The sequence below is a fragment of the Cavia porcellus genome, unplaced genomic scaffold (assembly GCF_034190915.1).
Source record: "Cavia porcellus strain 051 isolate PalLab524CR breed Dunkin Hartley unplaced genomic scaffold, mCavPor4.1 scaffold_2, whole genome shotgun sequence".
Lineage (NCBI taxonomy): Eukaryota > Metazoa > Chordata > Mammalia > Rodentia > Caviidae > Cavia > Cavia porcellus.
Genome location: NW_026947485.1, coordinates 66,421,194 through 66,435,022, shown reverse-complemented (window position 1 = coordinate 66,435,022; position 13,829 = coordinate 66,421,194). Strand labels below are relative to the sequence as shown.

Sequence of the window (13,829 nt, the reverse complement as noted above, 5' to 3'; positions counted from 1 at the left end):
TTCTGCCATTATGTTCTTGCTTTAGGTCCAATCAACTATAGACCATAAACCAAATTAAACTATACTTCCTGTAGGTTATTGTGTCTGAACAATGGGCAAGCTGACTAATACAGCTAAGATGACAAAGACACCGGTTTATTTATTTAGTTGCTTTATCTCATTTAAGGAAGCATAGCTTATCATTGTACTTCTTTAAGTATTTCTCTAATGATGTTCCAGGCAATCTAAAGATGTTCTTGGATTTTTTTTTTTGCTATACGTCTAGTATAATTTTTGCTTATATTGTAGGATGAATAAATATTGAAAGTATTCCTGCACTTGCTGTGGTTTTCCTCATCTCCCAAGGTTATATAATCATAAATAGGACATACAGGTGTTCAATAAATACTATTTGAATGAATGGATAAGTAGTTTTTTGGGTACATAACTCATATAAGAAACTAGAAAATAAATAATATAAAACCTTTGATTATTATTTAATATACATATAAAATAATAAAATACTTATAATTTTGTATTATCTTAATACAAAATTAATCTAGATAATATTAAGTCCAAAGTCCAAAGTTAAAGCACCACTCTCCTCATATGTCCTCTCCTGGACTTCGTGTCATTGCTCACAGGTAACCTTTGTTCTTGTTTCTGGAGTAGATCCACCCTCTCCTCTTTCTTTTACAATATGTACAATTCTCAATGCTTTCCCCTTGTTAATTAGATCTCAGACGTGTGCCAGTATAAGTACTTGCAGAGCTGTTGCATAGTTTTAAGTGTCCGAAAATTTTATGAATGTGCCATATTTTACTTAACCAGAACACAATGAATGATAGCTGAGATTATTTACTGTTTCATTGTTTTTCACTGTTGATAGCATTGGAATTAGTGTTCTTCTTAATGTATCTTTGCTTATTTTTGCAACCATAAATTACCAGAAGAAATGCTACTTCAAAGGTTATGGAACATAATTTAAATTTCATTAACATTAACATCGATTTCTCTTCCCATCCTAGTGACAGTCTGACCTCAAAAGCCATGTAATTGTACTTACTTTCTCGAATCCTTGTCTGTGTTAAATAATAGTTGGGTTAATTTACTCTGAGTTGCATGTGCTGGGCTTCCTCTCTGATACAGCACCCCCCCCCCATTCTGCTGTCTTGTGTGTGGGCGCTATCAGGCCATCATAAGCTTTTCCTGTAGCTTCCTCAGGCCAAACTCTGCAATTTTCTAGGAGGGAGCCTGGCAGCATGATTTGGCACTTGGCCCTGGTTGGCTGTTGGTTCTTTGCTGTTGTCTTGCATCATCCCGTTTTTTTTTTTTTTTTTCTTTATTCCTCATTATCACAGGGGATGAATATAAAAAATTCAATGTCCACCTCACTCTTCAGATTACTTAAGAATGAATTAGAGAAACAGTACTAGAGAGGGCAAGAGACACACCAAACTGTGTGCTTTTTGATACTTTTACTGGACCTGCAGCATCCATGTAGATCTGTCATTTAGTAAATCTATGTGCAAAGTGTCATGGAAAAAAGTCTTGTTCTAGAAACACGAGGGCACACCTGTGTAGTGGGAATCACTGGAGTTTTGAGATAAATGTTTCAAATGGTTGTAATTTTCTTTTTTGAGAGAAAGTAGGCCAAAATTGTCCTATATTAACTTCTCCCCTGTTTTCCTTTTTGTTCTTTCCTTACCTTATGGTTTTGTGAGGTCCATGAAACTTGTATTGAATTGGCTACTTCTGGTTTCTGTACAATTGTTTATCAAGTACAGTCAAAGTGATGCTTTTTTTGGTACTGGGAATCAAACTCATGACCTCATGCTTGCCAGGCAGGCACTGGACATTGGACTTTTATACTTGATGTTCAAGTATTAATTCAGGTATCACAAACCTAGAAGTCAAACAGATAACAGGGACTGGAGGCCTCTGCTGCAGGGGAGAGGAAAGAAAAGGAACCATAGCCCAGGTCCTGGTGCAAGAGCCCGGTTGGTATCTCCAGCCAGACAGCTTTTATTCAGGAAATGAAGCCCAAGATGGCAAGGATTTTGATTTTTTTCAGAAAATCTAGAGTTGTATGTCTTATGTGAACTCTTTCAACTTTAAATACTTAATAAGACATTTAAGCTAAGTGTGGTGGTATATATCTGGAATCCCAGTGCTTGGGAGGTTGAGACAAGAGGATCTCCTTGAGTTCCAGGCCAGCCTTAACTGCATATGAAGACTCTGTCTTACCAAACCAAATCAAGCCAAACCAAACCAAGCAAAATAAAACAACATTGAAAATATTGTACAGTTCAGGTGAAGCAAGTCTATTGGTTGTATTTATCTTTACCATATATAGTTAGACTTTATTTCTCTTCTCAAAGCTTCTGCCTTCTTATTTCTGAACTTGTGTCATGCTAGGCATAAAGAGGACACATTTGTAGTTTCCAGCATGAGCTTTAGAACTAAATGGTACTTTGAAAGCAGATCTTCTGCCATCTCCCCATAATCTGAAATTTTAATGAAAGTAAAATAATGCACTTTTAATGCTATCATTAGTACACAGAATTTCATTCACTTAGGAAAACTCCTAATTTTGTCTCATATGATATTTATTTTGTTTCTTTTTAAAATTCATTGAGTTTGTCACTAATATGTAGATGAGAACAGATTTTAAATATATCCAGGCTGAACTAAGAACATTATAGCAAGATAACCAATCTGCATCAACATTTGATACCGGGAACTGCACTTCTTGCCATGATTTATAGAAGATTGTTTAAGGATCTTTTCTGTTTCATGCCTGCATTCTCCTACCAGCATTTAGCAGGCATCTTCTTTAAACAGTGCGGTATTGAGTGCTGTGGGCTCAGCAGGAGTCAGTGCAAATAATTACTGAGGATAGAAACAGGTGGAAATGGGTCACAGGTCATATCTGTGACATGCTTTCCATGCCGAAGGATGGTGGAAAGTGCACCTCACTCAAACTTTGGGGGCCAAGGAAGACTTCTGAGGGAAAGAAAGCTAAACTGGGGTCTATTTAGTAGGAGCTGAGAATGCCAGGGGCTGTGAGAGACGAAATAGCAGGGAAATAATAAATGATTTGAGTCAAGAGATCACCCAAACAGGCTTCTGGGAAGGCGATGAGGCACAAGATTTAATACAGTTGGGTTCAAGCAGATGGAAGGTGAAAATACCATCTGTGGGAATGAAGCAAAGCAGAGTTCTTTTAGGATTTGGAAAGCGGGGATGAAGTGAGGCGATCAGGCAAGGTTTCCTGTAAGGAGGTCTGAGAAAACATAGTGGGGAAAGTTCTCAGAGCATCTGGCACAAATGTGTGGATGTTATCAGATGTCCTGGCGCTGGGACGATACTGTGCTGTCTTACCACTTCTTCACGACATCTTAGCCTGTGTTTGCTGAGGGCAGCTCTTGTGCTTGAGGCTGGGAACACTGTGGCTGCTAAAACACACATGCCCGAGTTGAATGTGACAGGGACAACTTCCCAGACATCTGAGAGGCCCCGTGAGCCTGCAGTTCAGAACACAGCAGAGCCTTGTAAGCCCTGTTGAGATGCTGCCTTGGAGAAGTGGTTAGTGAGATAAAGGCAATTCTCAAAAAGTGATTTGAGCAACAACTTTCCCATTATCTGCTTTCTCATTACTGTCTTTGTAAACCTCTTTTGTCTACCAATCGCTACAGGCGATTGGTTTTGAGTAGAGTCATCATGTGTCTGAAGTCCTTTTAGTCTTCCCAGGGTTTCTTGCCCTCAGTAACTGGGAAGATGCAAGGATTAGCAGAAGCCATGACAGTAGTAGGGACCATCCCCCCTTTCCAAGTAAACTAGAAACAAAGACAGGAAAGGGAGGCACAGAAGATGCTTCATCTAATTACAAAAACTGAATTGTGCTATGTTAGAAATCAGATGGCAGGATGGAGGCCCTAGGCCGAATTTCTCTCTGGCTTTAAGCCCTTTGTTGTCACATAGAGGGCTGGGATTAGAAGGGCTCTTGAAGGTAACACTCACCTTTACAGTTCTGTGAGGATTATTTCAGCTGTGCATGACAGATTAATCACCTTTTATGTAAGTCAGACGATGAAATTATGGTGTGTGTGTGTGTGTGTGTGTGTGTGTGTGTGTGTGTGTGAAATGATATTTCTTAGAGGCTGAGTACGTTTGGGAGGATGACAGCAGTGCTAATACTGGTTGGTGTCTCCTGCATTTCTCAGGACCTGGTGTCTGTCACAGAAAGGGAGACCGGAAGAGCAGTAGCTGTGTCAGTGCAGCTGCAGGTGTAGCTTGCAGAGGCACGAAGGCCCTGTTGTCGCTGTGTTTGAGGCTAAAAGTGCTGCGATTAGATAGTTTCTTAGCTAGACAAATGTATGATGAGATTAGCCTCCCTGTCATTCCTGTGCCTTGGCAGCAGGATAGACAGGGAAACTTTCTGGAAAAATTGAATCCTTAATAGAGAAAACTTGTGACTCTATTACAGTTTGTCACTTTATTAAAAAAAGTATGACAATCTTGTTAATTTAGAAAAAAATAAGACAATTTTTCTCTTTCTTTACTCATACAGTTATCACTTACCTTAACTGATTATAGAATACTTAACGTGAAATCTAGCAATTCTAAAAGAGTTTCTTATTTCTGACTGCTAGACAGTGATTTTAAAGCAGACAATAGGAGACTAAAATAATACTGTAGAGTTTTTTTTTTTTTTGTATTGAAGATTTGGAAAATTATTATTTTTAGGAAAAGTTGGAAGGAAACTCTTCCCAACTCACTAAGCAACATTTTGCTATAGGTAACTTTACATAAACCTTTGTATTTTTTTGATCAGAGATTTCAAATATTGAGCATACTTATTCCTTGGTCCTCATAAGTGGTAGGTTTGGGATGGGATCCAGGAAACCTCTATCACTATCTGATGCATACATTCACTTTGGTGAAGGTGACTGGAGGGCCATACTTTGAAAAGTTCTGCATCTGGCCTCTGGCTGTCGTAATATGAACTGCACAATTTAGACTGTGCAGTCTAAAATGTCTAAAAATATGCTGCAGAACTACCTTGTATTGTAGAAGGATTTGACAGTACTCTGCCTCTCGCCTGGATATCCTGCGCGCTGGCCTTCAGGCATTGGGGCTGGTAGCCATGGCAAAGGAGACATTTCCAGACTTCCCACTTAACTCTGTTTGTATAAAGGATAATGCTGTGGGGCCAGGGATTTAGCTTAGTGGCATAAGCATCTGCCTGGCATGCTCAAGGTCATGAGTTCGATCCCCGGTACCAAAACAAAAAAAAAGATAATGCTGTGTATATAGGTATAGTTTATATAGTCTTATGGGAAAAAGATTAGTATATGCCTTGTACAAAGGAACAGCTAATATTATATCCATGCTTATTGTTAATTAGAAGACATAAGGCACTGCTGTCAGCCCACATAACCTTTCTCATCTCCAGCTCTGTAGAGTTTTTACTGACTGTATGTGTGATGCACATGAAATAAAGCAACCTAACTTTACAGTCCAACAAAAAGCAGCTCTTCTTTTATGAAGTCTTTTAGAAACCCCTCTGTTTATAAATTGTCTCTTATTCCTGAAGATAGTACCTGAGGATAATCACTACCCTTTTCAATTCTGTTGCTAAGGAAATTCATTTCTGCAGAAATTTTTAGTAAGATGTTTGCATTTTAGTAGAGCCACATGTCCAACTTTTACATTGTAGATACATTTGTGCATATGCTTTAGTAACAAATAGGAACATGATTGGCTAAATCAATGAAAATCAGCTGATGAATATTTACAGGTTGGAATAGTTTCATAATAAGAGATATGGAGACAGTATGACAAAGTTTTGCCTTGAGCAAATTAATTTTAATATAGGAAAGTAATTATTTAGGCAAGGAAGAGTTTCAATGTTTTGGATTAATGTGTGATACAAGAAAATTATGTCTTAATTTTCCTGTAGTTGAGACAAAACACCTGACTTCCAAAGTTAAAGAAGGAAAAGTTTATTGTAAGAGCTCACAGTTTGTTGAGCTTTCATTGCATAGTTGGCTGGCTCCAAGGCATGTCGGCATGGCAGAGCAGCATCATAGAGGAGGAACAGTTCATGCCAGGCAGAAGGGAGCAAAGAGACAGAGCAGCAGCCCCAGCTCTTTCTGTCCTTTTCTATCCATCCAGGTTACCTGCCCTTGGGTGGTGCCACCCACACCCAGGGTAGGTCTTGCCATTATCCACACCCAGAACTAGGGCATTTAGTGGACTAATGCAGTGATCACACACGCTTAATCCTAGCTTCACATACCCAAGATCCAGCCGCCTCTGAAAAAGCCCCACCAATGACAGCGTGAGACATTGAGGGGGGACATCTAGACACAAGCCATAAGAGTGTGTGACTGACAGTGTACTAGGATTTCAAAATAAGACCCATATATTTCATTTCTATCAATATTCTAATAAATATGGATTAGCATTGAAGAATCTCACTGCAGTTATAATAATTTGTTACTGTAATTGTATTATAATTATATGTTAATTATACAGTATAATTAAATCTCTGTGCTTTTATTTTACCATGTTATTTAGTTTCTTTGGTGTACTTATAATAAAGATATTTCTCAGATAACTTTTTTTATGTAAGTATATCCTTATCATAAATAAGTCTATGCAGAAAGTTAGGTATGGAAAATTAAATTGTGCCTGTATCTCTTTCTTCACAATAGTTTGATGAGGAGGGTCTTTTTTTTTTTCATATGTCATCAATTCTTAACTATTTGGTGGCAGATTAACTGGTTCAAATATTAACATTAACAAATCTCTTGTGGAAGTTAAAATTGCTTAGAATCAGGTAAACTCTATTAAGTTGCAACATGCAAAATCATTGTATTAATAGGTCAGACAGGCCCAATATTGGCAGTTTCATGTGGTTAAGTATATGTTTAGAGGAATTTGAAGAGATTTACTAAGAGATTTGTGTGGCAGTGCGAGGCTGCAGTGTGGAAATAGGCCCCAGGTGACTGCTCCTTGCCAGTTATGAAGTGGTGGATAAACAGTTGGTGGTGAGGGGGATGTTTGAGCTGTTGATTCCAACACTACATTTCACTTCTCAGCTGTAGGGGAAGTCAAAGGAATATCTTGTGAGGTTATATATACATTTTTGCTCATCTTCCAACAGAAAAACTTAGAACTAAGAAGCAAGTAAAAAAAAAGAGACTATTGGGTGACTAGAAAAGTTATGTAGTATTTATAGCTTGTTCCTAACCTTTTGAATTACCTCTTTAGATATGGGTGCTATTTGATGAACAAAAAACATCCCTCAAACCTGAATGTGATTTAAGTTTACATGATGTCACGTTAATTTTAACCTGTGGTTTGTGTCATCTACAACTTCTCTCTCTCTCAAAAATCAGAATTGACTTTGTATGTATGTGTATACGTAGAGCAGATACAGAGTCAGAGACACAGCCAGACAAGCAATCCTGTCTTGTCTTTTTCATCTTGTCTTGCCTGTCTTTCTTTCTTTCTTTCTTTCTTTCTCTCTTTTTCTTTCTTTCTTTCTTTCTTTCTTTCTTTCTTTCTTCTCTCTCTCTCTCTCTCTCTCTCTTTCTTTCTTTCTTTCTTTCTTTCTCTTTCTTTCTTTCTTCTTTCCTTTCTTTCTCCTCATCCTCTTTAAGATTTTCCAAATGGAATATTTTAGCGGTGAAAATATTCAGAACCCACTAGTGTGTGAGAGAGAAGTTGTCAGTTGAAAGTAGCTTTGGCATTTTTAGTAAAGAGTGAATTTCAGCAGCCTTGCTGTTGGCTCGCTGGGGCTTGAAGAAAAAGTTGACCTGGGGCTGAAGATGCAGATCAGTGGCAGAGTGCTTGCCTGGTAGGACAATCCCCAGCTCCCTCCATTGTGTTTGTGACTGAGATATTGGTTTCCTTGTGTTTTACAAGTAGTAATTCTTATCTTTTGGAAAAGTCAGAAAGCAATCTCTGCATCCCACCCCATGAAATGTGGGCAATACAAATGTGTGATTTATTTCCAGAGACTGAAAGGGAAAAGAGGATGGATTGGGTCTTTGATCTCTTTTTTCCTAGTAGTGACATAGAAAATAATCTCAAATGTAAAAGAAGTTTTCTTTTTCTTTTTTTGGTACAAGGGATCGAACTCATGTTTTTGTTATGCCACTGAGCTAAATCCTCAGCTCTTTTTCTTTATGACCATTTATTAAAAATCACCATAGTGAGAACCTGACAAAACCAGCCTACTTTGATTATTTGCATTAACTCAAAATTTATTTTAATCGTGATGGGATTAGATTCAGATGAAATTCATCTCTTCCAAGTCAGTGGAAACTGAAAATATTTTCAAAGCAGTAGGCCAGGATATGACTGATGAGTGTGTATCTGAAACCCGCTACAAGCTGAGGGAGGTGCCCTGCCTCCTTCTGTCCTACGGGACTTTGCCAGAGGCACTGTTAACTTATAGAAAGGAAAGTGTTTTTGTGAAGTTTGACATCATAGCCCCAAAACTATTGTTAAGATTTTTGCCCCCACAGTAGTTACAAATCACTTACATCACATACAGTTGTACTTTATTGGAGACTTCGTCAGACTTCGTTGGAAACATGAATTTGAAGTGTTGCCCTGTGTGTGTGTGTGTTTGTTTTCAGGGAAAGCAAGTGTGTTACAATTACCAATAAAAACGTTACAGGATTTGACGTGTGGGTAAATGATGAACAAATAGCATGTATATTTATGGTAGCATTAGTATTGCATGGAGTATTATTTTGACGGTGTTTGTCACAATGAGGGACATACTGGCTTCAGAGAGTCCTCATCACTGGGTTGACTTGGCATCCGGAGGCTCACTTACCTTAATGACAGCGGAATTACAGTATCTGGCACCTTGCTGCCACCAGCAGCTCCTACATTGGCAGCCTCAGAGTTGGTCACGTCTGTCACCTGCTCTAATGTTGGTAGACAGTAGGCTGTTTTCCACTCTTCAGTGCCATTTTTCTGCCATCAGCTTTGGAATTAGAGGCTCTGTCCTTTTCCAGTGATTACTTCATTATGTCAGTCTCAAAAGCAAGGGATGTGCTTTTAAATTCCGACACTGGTACTTAGTTAACTGCCTGTATAGGTATATCTAAATGCATTCTGAAATGTTGATGAACTATCTCATTAGAAAGAGCTGTAGAGACTTTTAGACTTCATGTAGAAGTGATCAGAGATGCAAAAATGACATGATTCTTTTCTATATCAGAACTGTCACAAAAAAAATTGTTCCCTAAAATGAATGATGGGAGGAATTTGGTATTGTTGAAATTGAAGGAAAACTGCAGTGCAGCGTGATGTTTGTGAAGACATTACTTTGAGAAATGAAAAAATTTAAATGTAAGTGGTGAAAGAAGAGAGGCAGTAATGGAGGGGAACAGGGAAACAGTTCCTGGGGGTGTAGGACTCTCAGGGAAGTGAAGCCTCAGTATTGCTTTGCAGTTGTTACACAAAGGACAGATCATCATTGAACTTGACAACATAAGGGGCTAACTTGAAAAATGAAATTGGACAAGATTACAAATAATGTTACACAATATGTTTACAAAGCTTGCTTCACAAAACGGTCTTCCTTTCTTACAAGGTGGTACCGAGCAGGTCCTTGGGTTCATCTGCAAGCATTTTTGCACTGGCTGGCTGTTAAGCCCTATGCATCATGCTCATCTTCAGCACTGTTGAAATTTGAAATAATAACCTGTGAGGGAAGTCTTATATCTCAGAAGAGTAGTACAGATATGCTTATCTTTTTAAAAACAAGCAAATGTGAAGTTATTCCCCAGAATAATCTCTGACTGCTAGCTATGTAGCAAGATTTTAATTGGTTGAATAATTAGAAGAGAGAAAACTTTACATTATTAGAATTAATAGTACTAAACTATGATAAGTCTGTATTTCTTCAAAGTTCATGCACTATTAAAATTTTTCTCATATGCTATTTATAAAGTTCACATAAAAATTTTTAAAAATAATTTTAGGGTAACCTTTTCATTTTGCAGCATTGTTATTCTTGGCAGATTATCTGTGTGGTAAAGAGCATCCCTCCCCACACTAGTTGGCTCATACTTCTCTGGTCTAGAGACATACGTGTTTTAGATTCACTTTCATACCTCTTGGCATGTAGTGTTGGAACCAGCCACTCCATCAGTTGTCAGTCTGAATAGCCTTCATTTGGCCAATTATGGATTTATAAAAGTTTGCTTCTAAATAAGCGATTTGGTGTATTGTCCTGAGTTACCTTTGCCTGGGGAAGACAGGAAAATTTGCAGCAGTGATAATAGGAGCTTCTAGCCATTGAGTTCCCATCAGAACCATGTGCCTGCATCGTCTTTGCCTTCTCTGAGGACTGTCCCATATGGTGATCATATAGTATTTGAGTGACATATTAAATCATCTATATTTGCCTTACCTTTATTTATTTTAAAGATAGTAAAATCCAATAAAACAAAACAGAACAAAACCAATCAAAATTCGTAGCAGTGAAATTAGTACAGAACTTGGAAGCAGGAATCTAGGAAAACAACAATGACTTCCATAGTACATCTTACTATCTCCACAGTAGTTGTCCATTCTATCAAAGACAGCAAAATCAAACCAAAACAAAACAGAATAAAACCAATCAAAACAGAACATTGAATAAAGCAAAACATTTGGAACACAACAGTGAGAACAATGCTGGATTTCAAAGACAAGATAGAAGGAAATCTCCCATATTTGTTATATTGCATACTATCATCCTCCCAATAAATGCTCAGACCACTGGCCCCAGGCCTGCATAGTCAACCAAACAATGCAAGCATTTAGTTGCCTTATGTACCTTAGTTGCTGTCAACTCAGCCTGTCCTCCAAACCAGCAAGTTGATTGTGGCAGGGGTGGTGTGTTGATTCTCAGCCTGTGTGCAGGTAGGCTCACAGGAGGCACTATCTGAATTTTCTCTTCCTCCATGGTTTACCAGAGACGCTGGCTTGTTGGCTTCTTGGTGGGCTCCTCTCAGTCCCAGCATGGCTGATGATCAGAAGATGCTTACTGCTCTTTGTTTTTAAATTTTTATTTTTTTGTCTTTTTGAAACAGGGTCCTACTATACAGTTCAGGCTGGCCTTGAGCTCACTTTGTAGCCCCAACTGGTTTCAGACTTGCAACAATCCTCTTGCCTCAGCCTCCCAAGTGCTGGGATTACAAGCATGTGCCACCGTGTGGCTCTTTCTTTTAACGTGTTAAAACATGACTGACTTTTCAATGTTTTATATATTTTAATAAATTTCTAAGAACAATTTTAGATTCATAAGAAAACTGAGACTCAAGTATGAAGAGCTCCATTGCACCCTTGCATGGATGGCCAGCCTTTCCAGCCATCAGCATCTTGCAGAGCCCCGGCTATGTTGTATTCATTGAGCTTGTGTTGACATACCATTATTACTCAAAGGCCATGGTTTGCCTAGGGTTCACTCTTGATGATCTAGATCTTTTTTTGAAGTTGTGATATTGTTGTTTGTCAAGAGGTCAGAGTCTGCTCAGAGCGACTAGTGCTTGCACCTAGATTCTGAATAAATATTTGATGAATGAATAAAACATTACAAGTTCTTGGTATAATAATTCAATACATTTTGCTTTATTTTTCTTTAAGTTGTGTAGATTCTTCTAAAGCCAAACTGGAGGAAATCTGTTTTTTAAAGCAATCTTAGCAGAAATTTCTGTTCTTTGAATGTTATAATAGAATTGTCATTGCTGTATCAGGAAATCATTTTAATTATTTTGGTTCTTAGATGAAGAAGGTTTATTCTTAATATTTATATTTATAAGTATATAAACTATATTGAGGTTTCAGCTATTTGAAAACATAATGTGCTTTTTAAAGTATTGTATTTACATAGTTTTCTCTGTTTTATGGTTATTTTTTTTTACATGGACTTAGATGTAAGTTTAAATGTACCACCAAAATTTCATAAGTAATATTTTTAAATATATTTGTGTCCTCCAACTATAGTTCCATTTTAAACACATATTATAAGGAGATAACCCAAAATAAGTTAAAAATACCCAACTATTTTGGTGGTATTATTCATAAAAACTGAAATTGTAATATGTTTTTACATTTTTCATTTCTTATATTTTCTTCTCTTTGTGAATAAGCAATGTCATAAAGAGTCTGATTGTAATGGTTGGGATGGTTCATTCCTTTTTGAATCATAGTAGAAGAGGCTTATTTGGTATAAGGAATAGGATGTAAGAGGCGGAAACACATTTTTCTTGTCCAGGAATTGAACTTGCTAACACTAGTACTGGTAATTTCTGTGATCTGGGGAGGGTATGCTGTGACCTAGTGCTGCAACTGAATGTCACCAGCAAGAGATTTGGAGCTGGAGCTGGGTCTTAGAGTAGGGAGATGATAGCTCCAAATGGGGGAAGAGCTGTTGTGTTGCTGCTAGTTCCTCTCATTCAGTGAACAGCCACCCTACTCCTGACCTGATGGCAGTAAGTAGATTTGGCTTCCTCCTGTGTGTCGGTCCTTGGTCTAGCAGTTGGGTTACACCTCACAGCCCCCATTGCTATGAGGTAAGAAATTAGGAAGGCAATGAATGGTGGCTGCCAGATCTTGATTTCCACTCCCTCAAAGTCGTGATTCAGCATAAGAGCAAATAAAAATGCACATGATCTATTTTCAAGGCAATTAGAAAGGAGCATCAGGTCTCTGCATGTAGAGAGCAGTGCCTGGGAAGCTTATGGGAAGTTTAAGAAACTGTAAGAGAGTATAGATTTAGGTCTTGATGGAAGCACAGGCAAGACCACTGCAAAAAGAGAAAGTTGGGATTCCACATGTCTTACAGCACCAGCTACAGGAAAAGAGGCACGGTAGGAGAAAATGGTGGTCCTTGGAAAGTGTTGCTTCCACAGGGGGGCTTAAGATATGTAGAGAAATGGTAGCAGCCCTGAAGACAATTATAATGAGTAGAAAGAAGGAAGGAAAAGGGAGAAATTACGGATCTCATAGAAATGCAGAACAAACGTAGCACCTCAATTCTGACTTCCCAATTTCTTTTATACCAGTATCATCTATAAAAACTGTAGGCAAAACCGGCAGAAGAGAGGACTGCCATACCAGGAGTGCATTCAATGAAATGAGTAAGACTAGAACAGGTACCCTACATCTTTACAAAACAGCTGTAAGAATAAGAATACATGTATTCTAGCTGATACAACTCTAAAAATCAACTATGAGGTTAAAGAAAACCATATACAACACTATAATATGACCTTAACATTCTCATTCGGCCCTTTGGGTATATGGATCAAAATCATTGTTGAATTAAAAATACAAAAATAAGCAGAAAAATGGTAAAACATGAAATCAAAGAAGAGTTCATTGAATTTCTCATAAATATAGAAGACAAAATCAAGTCAGAAATGGCAACTAAATTGCAAGCTATTTAAGGAAAAAAGCAGATGTATTGACAAGTGACCCCACATATTAATATTTACATTAAAACTAAATGGCCTAAGTACATCAATAAAAAGCCAAGATTGGCAGCATGAATTTTGAAAATATACAACCCACCTTTATGCAGTCTCACATACATCAAATAAAATGATATTAATGGGATAAAAGAAAAAAGGACCATAAAAATCATCATGTAATCACTAATCAAATGAAAGTTCAAATGGCTGTACTACCATGTAACAGGTCTCGGAGCAAAAACAATTTTTAGGGACAGAGTGACATTTTTGATAAAAAAGTTCATTCACAAAGAAAAAATAACATTCTTAAATGTGTACTGCATGAGCTTCAAAATACGAGGAAACTATAGAACCGAA

General features: G+C 37.7%; 1 protein-coding gene across 8 annotated transcripts in view; it reads left to right on the top strand.

Moving 5' to 3' along the window:
• Cdk14 (cyclin dependent kinase 14) overlaps positions 1 to 13,829 on the top strand; it is a 567,752-nt gene that overhangs the window by 229,793 nt on the left and 324,130 nt on the right. The gene's annotated exons all lie outside the window — the stretch shown is intronic.